Consider the following 15273-nt stretch of genomic DNA (forward strand, 5'->3'; position numbering starts at 1 on the left):
TGTGTGTGTGTGTGTGTGTGTGTGTGTGTGTGTGTGTGTGTGTGCGCGCGCGCGCGCATAAGCCTGTCACAGAGTTACTGTCACTGCAGTTGTTAATGAGAGTGGGACACCACAACAGCGCCGCACAGATCCTATTGGCAGGTGGGCAAGAACCCAAGCAGCCAGGGTACCCAATGACCCCCACAGAGCATAAAGGACTCGATATCACATGCTAAAGAGACAGCCATGCCCCCGCCCCAAGGGTGAATGGCTGGTAACCCCATGGTGTGAGGAATTAATTGCAACTTTTAGTTTTGTACTTTTTGGTCCAACAAATAATGCATGTTGCCTGGCTTCAATCAGCAATGTAAGTTTGCATGTAAGTCACAAATGGGCTTCTTAGAACCTCCATAAACAAGGTATTTTATGCTCGATATCTTTTATGAATCAACGTAAGCACACCGCTGGAAATAATCTGAAGTAGTAAGTTTAAATCTGAGAATAGTTCTGTAAATGAGGTCCAGGCCTTTATCCGAAACAGTCATATAGACATGCCTTTATTCCTAATTAATTTGATCACATTCTAATAAAACTAATTTACTATTGGTTTAATTTGTTGTTGATGCTGTTTGTTGGTCCCTCATAGTTTGTTGTAGTGCATAGTCAAAATTTCCTCCACTAGTGCAGTGCTGTTTCGGGGCGCAGAATTTGTGCTGGTTTGGGCCAAGTGTTACACATCCCCGGTCATCACTTCTATGTGAGTGATTGTGTTTGTTTTGTTTGGCATTGAACGTCGCTGGAACAATAGGGCCTTGGCCTGACCATTAACACCATCATATAAAAAGAGGTTACCTGTACCGTAAGTGGGGTAGGGAAGAACACATCTAGATTTATTGTCCTGGACCTGAACATGCTCCTTATGTTCTTAAGAACAAAGGAGTGGTTTTGTTTCAATCCAACTGCACTGTGGTCACCACAATGCAGCATGTAGCTGGGGGGGACACAGCTCACTCACATTCTTAGCAGAGGTGAAAGCTAGCAGCAAGGCTGTTTGAGAGATAGCATTTTGAATGAGGACTGATCCAGGGGCTCATAAAGTGCAGACCTTAGAGCCTCAAGCACAAGCAGAAAGTCCTACTGAGGCACCAAGAGACACGACACCGGTCGCTGTCTTCTCACACCCTGCAGAAAGCATATCATGGGGGGGTGGGTGAAGACTCTTCTGTCACCAAACCCCTCGGGACAGGAGAGATAGCTGCAGCGCGACAGCCCCTTCTCCATCAGACCAGAAAAACGGATCCCACCAAACAGATAGATGGATCTGTCTTCCTCTCAATCCATCAGCTTGAAAGCCCAACTACTTAGCTTTACAGCAAGTAGTGGTGGAGACTGCTCGCTGCTTGGATGGTCTGTACGACCTCAGCGGAAAAAACAGCCTGTGTCTGCCTCTCCCTTTCAGGAGCCAAACCTGGAGAGGCTGGTCCAACACTGCACACTCAAGCATTGTGCATATGATGCCTCACCCTTGTGACAGACCCCTTCAGCCCCAAACAATGGCTGGCGTTTGGAAAAGGCAGAGCGTCAGGCTCAAGCTCACAGCTTCCATGTGAAGCAGTGACAGGCTTAACACCCTCGCCTGCTGTAAAACAGTGCTATGAGCCACTCGTGGAGGAAATTAAACCAACCGAAGTAGCGAGCAATCTTTTGTCCCACTATACCGGAAGAGATGTGGCCTTGGCTGTCTCTCTCCGGCTATAGCAGACTAGCCTAGCTGCGCTGTGACCTGCAGATGCAGTTGCTAGCTTATCTGCTTTCACTGCATGAGCTAGCAACGCACCCGTGCCAGTCATCGTGAGCGCACTGGGAATAGAGAATTACAGTACACTGCTTCATTGTTGTCACGTTATGGCAGTGCGGATCGGGCGGTCAGGCATAATCTGCTCTAGAGCAGGTTAGAGCATGTTACCATAGTGATCTACCCTGGTAAGAAGTGAACCACCGTTGTGGTACTGAATAACCCAGGGTTAACCCCAAAGTTATGTGGATAAGCTCAATTCCTGCTTTGTGGTACAGGCCTCGGATCAGAATGCCTGTATTTACTTAACCATACTATTGGTAGGCAGGAATGATTGTAAAGTCAGTTGCAAGGGGTAGTCAAAACACAGGTGTTGTTACACTATTACACAGTGTGTAATTATAATCTCAAGAGCTCGCACCTGACCAAAGGGAGTGCAGTGCACAGTAATTCAAATTTGATCACAAGTAGTTATTAGACTAGTTATTAGATCATCTACAAAGCAGATTTTGTATCTGTTGAACTGTCCTGCAAATTTGTAGGTATCTCAGTTTACAGGTGCTGGTCATATAATTAGAATATCATCAAAAAGTTGATTTATTTCAGTAATTCCATTCAAAAAGTGAAACTTGTACAATGTATACATTCATTCCACACAGACTGATATATTTCAAGTGTTCATTCCTTTTATTTTTGATGATAACTGACAACTAATGAAAACCCCAAAATCAGTATCTCAGAAAATTAGAATAATGTGAAAAGGTTCAATATTGAAGACACCCAGTGCCACACTCTAATCAGTTAATTAACTCAAAACACCTGCAAAGACCTTTAAATGGTCTCTCAGTCTAGTTCTGTAGGCTACACAATCACGGGGGAAGACTGCTGACTTGACAGCTGTCCAAAAGGCGACCATTGACACCTTGCACAAGGAGGGCAAGACACAAAAGGTCATTGCTAAAGAGGCTGGCTGTTCACAGAGCTCTGTGTCCAAGCACATTAATAGAGAGGCGAAGGGAAGGAAAAGATGTGGTAGAAAAAAGTGTGCAAGCAATAGGGATAACCGCACCCTGGAGAGGATTGTGAAACAAAAGTCATTCAAAAATGTGGGGGAGATTCACAAAGAGTGGACTGCAGCTGGAGTCAGTGCTTCAAGAACCACCACGCACAGACATATGCAAGACCTAGGTTTCAGCTGTCGCATTCCTTGAGTCAAGCCACTCGTGAACAAGACACAGCGTCAGAAGCGTCTCGCCTGGGCTAAAGACAAAAAGGACTGGACTGCTGCTGAGTGGTCCAAAGTTATGTTCTCTGATGAAAGTAAATTTTGCATTTCCTTTGGAAATCAAGATCCCAGAGTCTGGAGGAAGAGAGGAGAGGCACAGAATCCACGTTGCTTGAAGTCCAGTATAAAGTTTCCACAGTCAGTGATGGTTTGGGGTGCCATGTCATCTGCTGGTGTTGGTCCACTGTGTTTTCTGAGGTCCAAGGTCAACGCAGCCATCTACCAGGAAGTTTTAGAGCACTTCATGCTTCCTGCTGCTGACCAACTTTATGGGGATGCAGATTTGATTTTCCAACAGGACTTGGCACCTGCACACAGTGCCAAAGCTACCAGTACCTGGTTTAAGGACCATGGTATCCCTGTTCTTAATTGGCCAGCAAATTCGCCTGACCTTAACCCTATAGAAAATCTATGGGGTACCCAAGCAGTGCCACAGACTGATCGACTTCATGCCACGCCGCATTGTTGCAGTAATTCAGGCAAAAGGAGCCCCAACTAAATATTGAGTGCTGTACATGCTCATACTTTTCATGTTCATGCTTGTTGGCCAACACTTCTAAAAATCCTTTTTTTGTATTGGTCTTAATATTCTAAATTTGTGATTTTCTTTAGGTCAGTTTTAATCATTACAATTAAATGAAATAAACATTTGAAATATATAAGTCTGTGTGTAATGAATGAATGGATATAATATCCAAGTTTCACTTTTTGAATGGAATTACTGAAATAAATCAACTTTTTGATGATATTCTAATTATATGACCAGCACCTGTACAGAGGAAGACACTGTTGTCTGGCTCTGCAAGAATGAGGCTGCACAAGGCATTTTTTCTGCAAGCAGGATGCTGATGTATAACACTGACAGAGTGAAATCAGTGTGATCTGTAAAGAAGGTGCCAGTTTGAGAAGAGATGGATTTACTGCTGATGGGATTCTAACTAACTGCATATCTACATATAACAACAAAACTATCATCAAATTTGAAGAGAAATTAGAAAATATGTTGTGTGAAAGTAGAACAGCTTTTGTATGCTGTGTGGTTTCATTGCAGAGAGCTGAAGGCCAGTCCTTCTGTGGCTTTCGTTTCGGCTGATACAGTGTTTTCCCCACAGTGGAAAGTTGCGTGCAGGGAGCGCACAAGACTTGTTGCTTACCAACATGTGCATGCAAACCCTTTCAGGACAGAAAGCTACAGCTTTCAATTGTATATATACACAGTCACTGTGTCAGCACACAATAGAGACAAATAATAATAAAGGTCAGCATAGCCAAGCAAATCGTAAAAAAATAGTATTGTGGAAATGTTTTATCCTGACCTTGAATAGAAATGTAAATGTTAAAGAAAGGAGGCCTCATGACTCTCTGCTTCATATATTTTATTTAACAAAGGTTTGACTTTAGATTCCTCATGATCTTCAGGTCAGTTGTGCTCCTACCTGTGCTTTATTTGCCCGTTAAACCAGTGACATGTACGTCACTCACTCCTCCCTGCTTGCAAAATCTCCCTATTAGGACATTTAAAGTCATCAGTGTCCTTTGCTGGCTCCTCCTCTATCAAAACATGAAGGTATCGTGAAATGGAACACAACACTGTCATCTCTCAGTGCTGTTATTTGGGGGTGGTAGCGCAATTGATAAGACACACGCCTTTGGTGTGAGAGACCCAGGTTCAATCCCCCACTGTGTCCCTGAGCAAGACACTAAACCCCTAGTTGTTCCAGAGGTGTGTGACCTCTGACATGTATAGCAATTGTAAATTGCTTTGGGTAAAAGCGTCAGCTAAATGAATAAATGTTGTCCTTTAAGCACATTTATACAAGAAAGGTCACCAAGCGCACTTTGACCTTTGTAAATTTGCCACTGCCTCACAGGGCCCTTACAAGGCTTCACTAACCGAAGGCCAAAGAAAGTCCTTCCTTTGAGCGCCTGTTTGTGCAGCCCTGGAGCAGCTGCTCTTTGAATTATAACTTAATTCTCATGTTCAGTGAATTTCTAGGTGGCTTTGCACCAGTTTGTAAATCCACCACCCTTGAGAGGTCTATCAAATCTGGCACATCTTCACTCACCAGTTATTCCTCCACTGCTGTAGCACATGAAAAGCACACTGTCTTTCACATAAAGCAGCCTGCTTTGAATGTACAGGTGAGCTTTTCTGTTCCAAAAGAACAGTGTACAGCCTGTGGAGTGAATGGCTTCATGAGTATCAGGCCCCATCCACACTACAGTTTTAGTTTACTGTAGTGAACAACGATGTGGATTTGTGCATTTTATATTGAATGAATGTGGAGCTACCCTAAATTCCTTTCTCCTCCCCAGAGAAGATGGGGAGGGGTCAAAGTTGCTTTCTCTAAGTGCTAGCCCGACCATAAAACTGGCACCTTTTTGATTCCGAAGCTGATAACGCGGGGCCTGACTGTTAAACTGACAAAGGGACACAAGCCAGCCATTGGCATCTCCCTGAACAGCCTATCAAAACTTACCCCACCACACACGTTTCCGTGGAAACTGACCTTATTCTTTGTTTTATTACCACATCAAAAGGATACTCCTTGTCTCACTTAAGTGTGACATGTTCCAGACACTGAACTTTGGATGACAAAGGACTGCATTCTCCAAAAGACTCAAAGCATCTAATTAAATTTAATTAAATCTTTAGTTACCTGAATATGTTTGCCTCTATTTGAGTTGTTATGTTAACTGTTGTTGCTATCTGTTGTTGATATTAGTGCTGAAAAGAAGTTACTTGTGCAATGTTTTATTTTCAGCAAGACACTCCTTCATCTAATGTAATCAATGCTTGTTCATAATACTTTCTTACAAAATTCCTTTAGAAATGATGACAAAGAAATGTTTTACTATACTCTTAATCGCCAGCTTGAATTTAAGGATGAATCAACAAATTCCCCGGTTCCTAAGGAGAGACGATCTTTGATTTAATCCAAGCTTTCCTCATGTAACCTGAGCTCCCCCAAGTGGGCGAAATAAGTATTACATGCCCTCGTCGGAAATGCTGTTAAATGTACAAATATCCTGACCAATAATGTGACAATTGTTTCCTGTTACCAAACGCCTAGAACAGTACAACCGTTCAACCATTGAGGTTCGATTGTGGAAAATATTTGATTATAATACGTGCAAATAGATTTCTTTTCTTTAGACATTAAGTTTGGAAAGGCAGTCCCTGGGGAAACCTGAGACGCCCCCTGGGGAACCACGCCCCAGGCAACAAAAGAGCGACACGCGACCTGCTCGCGCTCTTCACTCTTAGTCTCTTCCCTCTTCTCGCTCTTCCACCCTGCCCTCTGGATGCTTCGGCACGCGCGTGGCGTGCCTCGCCAGGCAACACGCCCAGACTCGGCCAGCGAAACAAACAGGCCTTTGTTCGCCTGAAGCTACACACCTGAAGTGCCGAGTAATCGATCTGCCTTCAGTTTGTTTTATTTTCTTTCTTTCTTTTGTTTGTTAAAGTTATCAGTCCGTTAAGTTACACTGGACTAATTCAGGAACGACCAAGTTCCATTTTAAGCCTTTTCGTCGAAGCCAACTTCACCGAGGTCAGACCAAGCCACGTGGTCTCGCCAACTGCAACCAAGGAAACCTGCAAACAGCTGAATTGCCAGACGGAGGAGGTTTTTCAATCAGACACGGAGAACCCCGGAGAATCCCTAGCAAAAAGCCAGGATCGGCAGCTAGCGTGGGACCCGTGCAACAGGCCAAAAGCAGGCTGTCGACAAGCAGTAAGACTTAACACACGTTCTGTGATCAGATGTCCATTTTAACTCCTAAACTATAGCATTAGTTTACTTTCAGTAGCTCTTCTATGCCGTATGAGTCGAATGCTTCCCACAATCGAACCTCCAGGCTCAGTGTTCAGCAAATGTTTATGTTCCCTGTATCCAACCATCTTTTTATCACCTTAGTTAGAGAATAAATTCACTGTAATATAATCAAGAGCTGTGTGTGTTGCCTATTTATAGTTCCTGCCAAGAGAATTGACCCTTTAGATATGAGACTGACTGACTGATTTAAGATAATTGAGCGATTATTAACTAACTGATCACTAGTAATAATTGTATAATTATTCAAAACTACCTAGAGGTCCGGAGACTCTAGGATTATAACAACTCCGGTGGTGCCCTTTACGAGGAAATTCTGATTTTATGAATAATAATTCATAATTGGGTATCAATTCTCATAAATTTATTAAAATGCATAACTAATAAATTTAGGTCCACTACATTACAAACGGAGAATTAAATTTATTATCTCCATCCACACTAGTGATTTACACTGGGCATGTGCGTGCCAGTGTAAACATGAAGCAGATGGTCTATTCCGTAAAATACATACAGATGAAGCATCAGACCAGTTTTTTGCATGCACCAATAATGAGCTGGGACTGTTACTGAATGTAACAAGAGTGTGGCGGCGGAAAGCAGACTGGGCGTTGTCAAAGTAAACGGTGACATGCACAGTACAAGTATAGGCGGATAAGTTTTATTTGTACGGTACAGAATATTTTAATAAAAATACCATGTCAAAAACCCGGTCAGTAGCATCATGCTTCTGCTTTGTATGAGTTGAGACCCAATTAGAGCCGAGCGTGAGAGTCTGCGTCATCGTTTCTAAAGTCCTCCATTTTGGCCCGTCTTCACTAAAACACCCTCTGAAGTTTTGAAACACAAAACTGGGTCGGCAGCCCTTCCAAACTTCTGTTTCAGGTCTTAGTCATTGTAGTCTGGATGGAAGGTGCAAATGTAGCAAGAAGTCTGTTTTAATTCAAATGTGGCAGTAATGTGGATGAGGCCTCACTCTGCTTCAGGCATCTTGGGAGAGACTTAAACACTGAAGATGAGCAAGTTAGTCTGCTAGGTGTGAAGAAACCAATCTCCCTGATATAAACAGTGCTGTTTATCACCACAGTGCAAAGTGCAACAAGCAGCATGTGGGTGTCATAAATATTTATATTCAAAAATACAACTACCAATCACTTTTTATTCAGACATGTAACACATTGACATCACAGTTTAAATATCTACTTTCTGTACAAATATAGAACCTGATCACTTTGTCTATGTGGCACAGTGGACCAGGAAGGGAGCAAAACTAACTAAATAGCCAAACAGGAAACTAAATGAGGTGAAACAGCAGTGGTCAAAAACAAGGAGGAATCAGGAAAACTGAGTGAAACAATTAGCCAGGCTCAGCCTTACTGCGTTAAAATACATTTATGTATCTACTCGCCACCTCTGAGATGGGTCATGAAGATACAACAATCAACAGTCACAGGGCAGGAGAAAAGGAGGTTCCTAACAGGTCAAAGTGCAGGTAAGCAACATAAACTGTTAAGGGAAAACAAACATGCATGAAACTATTCCTTTCACATAACTGGGCCACAACCACAGCAGGGACAGATCAAGAAGCAGAGAGAGAGAAAGGGAACACAGGTGTCTTATATAGCCTAAGCCTAATAAGGAGGTTGGCCAGGGGAGGAGTTAAGTCAAGGCTGCATTCAACACCACCACACCTTAACCTGCACCTGGGGAATCTTTCCCCACCACATCTACTTGACAGAGGAAAGTCAGCCAGAATTCACTGCTTCATGTCCGACTTGATTCAGATTCAGATGTGCGACCTCATGATTTTCACCTCAGCTGTGCTCATGCCGCGTTCGAGACCAGTCGGAACTGGGATTTTTCCCAGTTGAAACTTCCGACCTCAAAGCGCTCCAGGTGCACGATGGGGCATGACGCCGAAAGTGAACAAAAACCATGGCTGATCGTGACAAAGTTTACACACAGTTGCACCCTCAGCAGTGCTTTAGGTGTTAATTAAAAGGATGGCAGTTTAACTGCAACAACTGACATAAATAGCCTATACTTTACCAGTTAACTGTGTACCCGTCTAGCTACATCAGTTGGTAACCCTCAAGTCAGTCAATGTTGTAGATTACACTTCCTAATGTTTTGGCATTTTTAACAATAACTTTTATGCAGAGAAGATGACTTTATGCGATTCTTTACTGTAGCCAGCAGCCTAATAGGCCTAACATATTTCTACATCAATGTACATGCTGAACAGGTTTTACTATATGACCGCATGTATTATTTTAATTTAAATACATGCAAATATACTTTTTGTTGCTTTTTAGTTTATGGTTTACCATATAGAGTGTGTGCATCCATGGGCGCTGATATTGTTTTGTGACATAATTCAGCTGCTACTCGTGAAGTTGGGGTACATATTTCTTCTAGTTGGAGGTCGCAGCATCAGACCACACTCTGCTGTCTCTTCCTGTTAAACAAGTGATGTGCACCTCACTCACTCCTCCATCTGCAGACCTCCATCTATCTATTGTCTTTATGGACAGTATCTCTAGAGTTAGAAAGACAGAGAGTGAGAGATTCATGAGACTAAAAGATCACTTTTATTAATTTCATTAGTTGTACATTTTTTAATAAGAAAATGGTAACCCCCCCCCTCCCCCCAACCCACAAAAGAATATCAATTGATGAATATGATTAATAGCATTATTCTATATATAGCATAAACAACATGAGTTTCCACTTCTCTCTCTGATGCAGGCCTCCTGTTTCTTATTGTTGTTGAATACAAACTCAGTGCTTTCAGGTCATCAGAGTCCAGATTCTGTAAAGAGGACACACAGTTACACACGTCAACTGGCTGAGTTTGTGAGAAAAACTAAATCCCAACCTGCCATGATTCAACCACCTTTAACAATTTTAAATATGTAATAGTAAACAATCAAACTTAATTTACCTCATGCTGTTGTGGATTCTGTTCTTTGTTGGCAGCTGAATGATGGAGACAATATTTGTAATCAGGTGACCAACATGAACATTTGTACTCTTTCAACATATTCACACAATTTTAGGGAAGTGAAAAAACAAAACCAAGATACAAACAGTACCTTTTTGAAGTTTCCTGTTTTTAACAACCAGACAGATGATGACCATTATGAGGAAAACAGTCAGGCCGCCCAGGATCACACTCATCAGGTTTATTATTTTATCACTCTCTGTTAAAAGAAAGAAAATAAAGTTAGACTCTATTTTCTCTTTAGTGGCTTGAGAAGTGCTAACATTAAACTGACAAATGTTAAGTTAGCCGTACTGTTTTTATCTTAAAAATGACTAGAAGTGAATCTGCACAAAGAAATCTTAAAGAGAATCTTACTTGTAGACATTCTGTCAGCGTCAGAATGAGATTCATCACTGCCTTTTAACAAAATGAAGATTATTTAATCTTGATTTTTTACTTTAAAATGTTTTTATCACATTTGTTTTGACAATGATTAAATCTCCACCTATGTCTTTTAGTTCAGTTATTAAACTTGCAAATATAGAAAGACATAACAGAAGAACAGATACCACAGGATTTTATAATCTTACCTTCAACATTTAAATGTATCACACTTAAAATTGTCTGTCCCTCTATGAAAAATCCACACAAATACAGCCCAGAGTCAGAAAAATGGAAAATTTGAAATGAGCTCCAACACCTCCACTGTCTTTCTCAAAATTAAGACAGTGGAGGTGTTGGAGCTCATTTCAAATTTTCCATTTTCTACTCCATCACAGTATTTAGGATCGCTGTCAGCCTTGGTCATAACGGAGATACAGCTGGCCTTGGTTCTGTTGACCACTCTGAACCAGGTTGTCATGCCTGAATGATTGGAAATGTTGGTAGTCGACAGTGTGACTTCTTGACCAGGCTGGACCTTCACAGTCTGAGACTCAGAAACTGAGACAGAGATCCAGCCTGAAACAAACAGCAGAGACAACAAGAGATGTGCGTGTTATAGGAAGGTAAACAACACCTCTGAATAAATTATACATAAGAAAATAAGTCTTAATTGTAGAAGCAACAAAGGAGAGAGAAATGTGTTGGCAGTACTTACTGATGCTGCAGATAATTAAAGCTGTTGTCAAGATGAAGTTCATCATAGTGCGAATGATTGCAGCTCTGCAGTGTCTGTAGTTAAACTGTGCTCCAGGAAGGGTGCTGTCAACTTAAGAGGCGGGCTCTATTATCATGTTATCTAGTTGGTCCACTGACCCCATACATGCTTTCAGAGTGCGACACCAAATGACTTCAAGAGATACGAGACAAAGTTCATTCATATAATTCACAGACTTTACATGGAGTTATGTAAACTGAGGTTCAGGAACTTCCCTCTACTTCACTCATTCCATCCACATGTGCTTCTCAAATCCAGTCACATGCACTCACGTATATAAGCTGTCTAACCCGTCTTCTCTCCCGTTTCTCAGTTCCCACATACCGGCCACCTAAACCCTGCTTGTTCACCTCTTTTAATGGGCAACACGGTGGCCCAGTGGCCAGCACTGCAGCCTTGGAGCAGAAGGTTCTGAGTTTAGACCTCGCTCAGCCCAGGCCTCTCTGCACAGAGTTTGCATGTTCTCCCTGCCTTTGAGTGGTTGTCCGCTGGGCGCTCCGGCTTCCTCACTGTTTCAGCACCACAGTCCATCATAAACCACATAATCCATGAAGTTTACAAATGCATTGTCAGGTGAGGATCAAGGCTCCTCTTGCTTTGCTTAATTCATTAGATAAGCAATCTGCAAATCTTACCAAAATGTATTTTTTTTTTTACTTTTTTGAAATAAAACAGAAACACAAAGTAGTATTGATAGCCACAATTTCAGCTTGTAGTAAAACGGTGCAACATTTCAGTAGAAAGCACACAGGTACGTTTTGGGACTGAGACAGTGTTTCATTCACGTGTAAAAATATTCTTTATTTTAACATCAAATCTCTTAAAAAGCAGCCATTTGCCTAAACACTTCTGACATGGAGCACCCAAACCAAAACAATACAAACAAAGAAAAATATTTACAATTGCTATACATGTCACACGCCTCTTGGAGTGTCTTGCTCAGGGACGCAATGGTGGATGTCTCACAGTGGGAATTGAACGCAGGTCTCCCACACCAAAGGTAAGCATCTTATCTATGCGCCATCACCACCCAATATTAAGTCAATCAAAGCAAAAGTTAATTCAGGCAAATAAATTTAAGCAAAAAGTAACTTCAAACCAAGCAAATTCATCCCAAGTAATTATTATTTAAACCAAAGCAGATTGTTAATCTAAACCAAGCAAAAGTTACTGTTAATAAAAGCAAAGACAGCAACGCATGAATGAAAAATTAATAAAGAGCTGAGATTAGCTCTCCTGCAGCGCAATCGCCACACCTTCAAGTTCTTAAAGGAACTCCAGCACAGAGAGAGGAACAAAGAAATAAACACATTATATAAACGCAGCAGTTTGGCAGGTCTGGATGCAGAATGGGCCACATCAGGTCCGGATTCTGCTGACAGAGTGAGTCTACTTGTTCCACTGGAGTCATATAAAAGATTAGGTCAAATGAACGAAACATTCACTGAGCGACACTAATTTGGATTCACCTGTTGAAAAGAGAGTAAACTAAATTCATTCCACTTGTGCTTAAACATTTATTTAGTCTACACAAACGAAATATGATTTGTTTTATGTGACATAAGCAGATTTACTTAATAAATAGTGTTATATATTTTCCATAGCACGTTTTTTTAAGCAACGCATCACATCCACAGCGCACGGCGTTTGGCTAAAATACCATAAGGCAACGAACATTTGATGACAATATATGAAACTATGCACTCATATTTGCTTGACTGAGGCAATAAAAAAGGCATCTAATTGTTTCATTGAGGTTGTCTTCCTGTTCACCTTATTTATGAGAAGAAATTGCACTGCATTCTTTTGCAAAAATTCTCCATGTGTGTTTATTATCCTATATCATGTTTTTTTGCAAACTCTTAAATGATGTTTCGTATTGCGAAAATCAATCAAACAGGTGTTTGTTTATTCAGAGATGCTTTCATCTGTTTGGCAAATGAACTAATAATATTAAATAACATTAAGTTTTATTGGCCTTTGATACTCAGAGGTAATATTTAGATTTATTTTGCACTATAGTATCCATTTCATACGTTTCATGCTTCTGCCATGTCAGTTGGCGTGGAGTTTGCACGGAGGACCGCACACTCTCCCGTCAAGTTTGTTTTTTATAGATCACAACCTTTGCTTGGGAAGTGGCGTACGCATGTTTATAAATGAGGCCCCAGGTTCACACAGTGACACTGTTTGGAGTAAAGCAGCCGTCATCCTGATCAATCCTGAGCTCCATCAGAGTGTCTAAATTGTTTCAGAAGTAAAAAGTTGCTTCCTTCCTGTGCTTTGACAGAAGTGTGAACATGTAGGCGGCTGTGGCTCAGGAGGTAGAGCGGGTTGGCCGTTAATCGGAAGGTCGGCGGTTCAATCCCTGGCTCCCCCTGGTTGCGTGTCGAAGTGTCCTTGGGCAAGATACTGAACGATTGTATGAATGTGTGTGAATGTTACTTTCCGTTTGAGCACTTAGGCTCAGTGTATGAATGTGTATGACTGGTGAATGCAGATGTACTGTAAAAGCGCTTTGAGTGGTCGAAAAGACTAGAAAGGTGCTATACAAGTACGGAGCATTTACATCATTATGTAAAAGTTCTGATTAATAAGAAGATGCCAAACCATTTAAAATCTTAAAATCAATCTTGAAGCGGACATGAAGCCAGTGGAATGAGGCTAAAATGCACTTTTTTGTTCCAGTTAGAAGTCTAACTGCTGCATTCTGGACTAACTGCAACCAATAAAGGAATGACTGAACATTTGAATTACAGTAGTATACCGTAGCCAAGATGTTATAAATGCATGGATTACTCTTTCAAAATCTTTTGTCAGCAGGTAGGGCTTGACTTTAGCCAACAGTTTCAGCTGGAAAAAAAAATGCTTTTACAACAAAACTAATGTTTTTCAAATTTGAAGCACTGTCAAAGATCACACCCAGATTCTTGGATAATGGACGACTATATGATCCTAAAGTACCAATAACATCTACACAAGTACTTAAATCCCCAGGATGACCAGACACAACAAGCTCAGCTTTACTTTGGTTAAGATCTCTCAGGCAGTTAAGCAAATAGATTTGTTTATCATCCACAAAGCAATGAAAGGAAGGAAGATTCCTTCATTATTAATCTCCATCACCTGACATACACATTCCTTGTCCTGCTCTGTTCTTTAGCTATGACTGATAGTCAGTGTTGGGCAGTAACGCTTTACTAAGTAATATTATTACTTTTCCCAGTAACTAGTGGTGAAAACTATTTCCAAAACAGTAATAATATGACAGTTACTAATCCAAGTAAGGCTGTGTTACCGCTTTGTCCGAACTGAACGCAACATCATTGATGTGAATGCGAGACTATGGGGCAGGTCAGCAGCAGATCAAGTCGAGAAGCCGAACCTTATGTAGTTCAAGTCAGCTGTTAGCCAGAAAGCTAAAGGAAGAACAGAGAACGACAGATAGGCATATTTTGACAGCTGAGAGTATTTCTATTATTGTGTCACAGTCTAAGATGCAGAGAGCATTGTTGTCTGTTGTAAACTTTGTGCAACCAGCAAAACGCTTTCAACCGCAAATAATTCTACATCTAATTTAAGTAAGCCACATTTTGTTTTATAAAACTACTGGATACTGCTCTTATAAATGCACGTGTAGTAGTAAAAGTGTTATAGAAATGTAACTTCTTTTTAGACCCAGTAAAAACTAAAGTAACATTATTACTTTTTTAAGGAGTAATAAGTAAAAAGTATCTTTTTAAATTCCTGATAGCAGGGCAGAGATGTGTGAGCGAGAGCAGCTACCATTTGAATTGAACCACTGAGAACTGAGAAATCTCATGAATTTTGAGTAACTTGGCACCTGTTTGTAAATCTACCACCTCTAACTGTTAACTGTAGCCGTAGCCTTGTTCTCTTCACTTTTCTTTTGAATGTTTTTAAGTAGTTTTATGTGTAGTAATAAAACAAACATATCTTATTGGCATTAATATTGCAACAAAACTGTTACAGGACATGTGGTCCGTTGTGAATGTGACTGTTGTAATTGGGCTGACCAGCCCTGGGTCGACATGAGTTTAGTTTAACTCTTTTTCAAGGAATATGTCTAAATCCAAACTTGTGTGTTGTGTCTTGGCCGTTGAGCTAACTGTTGGTAGAATTGTTGTGTGAACCAGTTAATATTACTGTAAGAATAATGAGCAACAAGTGGCCCTCCTCAAGGGAACTCTGCACTCTCGGGACACCTGATAG

The sequence above is a fragment of the Micropterus salmoides genome, unplaced genomic scaffold (genome assembly GCF_014851395.1).
Source record: "Micropterus salmoides isolate LMB-PRFRI ecotype aquatic unplaced genomic scaffold, ASM1485139v1 Ms_hic_scaffold_2, whole genome shotgun sequence".
NCBI lineage: Eukaryota > Metazoa > Chordata > Actinopteri > Centrarchiformes > Centrarchidae > Micropterus > Micropterus salmoides.